Source organism: Poecilia reticulata, linkage group LG10 (assembly GCF_000633615.1).
Source record: "Poecilia reticulata strain Guanapo linkage group LG10, Guppy_female_1.0+MT, whole genome shotgun sequence".
NCBI classification, from domain to species: domain Eukaryota; kingdom Metazoa; phylum Chordata; class Actinopteri; order Cyprinodontiformes; family Poeciliidae; genus Poecilia; species Poecilia reticulata.
This window is the reverse complement of record NC_024340.1, coordinates 25,401,740-25,403,243: the sequence shown is the minus strand read 5'-3', so window position 1 is coordinate 25,403,243 and position 1,504 is coordinate 25,401,740. Positions and strand designations below refer to the sequence as shown.

At 30.9% G+C, this 1,504-nt stretch overlaps 1 long non-coding RNA gene across 1 annotated transcript in view; it reads right to left on the bottom strand.

Moving 5' to 3' along the window:
* Positions 1 to 210: 210 nt before the first annotated feature.
* Positions 211 to 1,504, bottom strand: part of LOC103471284 (uncharacterized) — a 4,053-nt gene continuing 2,759 nt past the window's right edge. Inside the window, exon 3 of the long non-coding RNA XR_534619.1 lies at positions 211 to 522. This is a non-coding gene — a long non-coding RNA (uncharacterized LOC103471284). The remainder of the gene's footprint in view (positions 523 to 1,504) is intronic.

The following is a 1,504-nucleotide window of genomic DNA, read 5'->3' as shown; positions in this document are numbered from 1 at the left end:
AAAAATGAATTACAGAAAATGGCTTTCGTTTTAATTTTGGTAGAAAACTCTAAAGTACAGAAAACAATATTGAAGTTTGTTGTCAGATACTTTTATGTAATATAAGTAAAATGTGTATCTATACTACATGTTGTGAAAGCGTGAAATGGAACAATAAAAAGGAGCAAAAAACAAAGGAAAATTAGACAAGAAATAGTTGATTACCTTTAACAAATAGTTGCAGAGTTCTCCATCCAGTTTTTTTTCCATTTTCATCAAACATTTCAAGTTTATATTCACCACTGTCAGTCATTGTCAGGTCATTGATCCTGACTGATCCATTACTTCGGAAAAATCGAATTCTGTCGTCCTTTGGAGGAAAAACTACGGTATACCTCCAAATGAGTATCACAGAGTTGCTCTTTTTCCAGTGGAATCTGGGTATTTCTAACACGTTGTCCATGAGCTCAATGTCTACTGGTCCTCCCAACACTCCAAAACATTGAGCTCCATTTTGTCTACCATCACAGAAAGGTTTCACTGCTTAAAAGAATAACAAGAATAAGTATAAATAGTGTTGGATTGCTTAAAAATAATACTATTATTATTATTATTATTATTATTATTATTATTATCATCATCATCATTACTACTACTTTCTGAGGACAAATTACTAATCTTTTCTAACTATTGACAAAAAGAGCTGCAGGAGATCCAATTAAATCTCACAGTAACAAACAGGTGCAACATTTTTACTTTTCTTTGAATGAAATGTCTATTGATACCTTAAGGCAATCAAAATCTCCAAATTAACATATTTGCTTATAGCATGTGACAAGTAGGTAAAAGTCTGAGATTTTGTCTCAGTAATTATAGAAAGTCTTTGACTTAAAGTTTATCAATCCTGTTTAAAGCTGTTTTAAAATGGAAAATGAGACTAAATTCTTATTTAGAGAATTTACTATGAAATACAGATCAAATAAAGCCATCACCTGTTGATGTTGTCTGTTACACACAAGAAGCCAAAAATATCAGCACAAGTAGTTTCTTCAAAATAGTTGGTACAATAACATTACTCCTAAAAGTTTTTCTTTTCAAATTGTTTCTGAAGTAAATGTAACTGAGTGAGAAAATGCAAGTAGTTACTACTTACATCAAACTACACATAAAACATTGCATTGCAAACACTTTGCTTCCCTCTAGCGTCTGAGTGACGCTAGACCTGAATGACTCTCAAGTCATTCAGACAGTAAAGTGTTAAAAGCCTGTTCCCGGAAATTAAGAGCTTTAAATAAGCTTGATCATTTCTGAGAAAGARATGTCAAATAAAGATATACCTTGCTGATGCTGATTAAGACATTCCTGTAAGTAATAGTAGGAGGTGTGTGCAACTATTTAATCTAGTAGGTAGAATTTAGAACAAATTCAGACAAGAGAAAATCCACACAAAATTTTAATTTGTATACCAAATTCTTAGTTTAAAATCTTGTTTAAGTCGTTAATTCACTATTTTATATATATATAT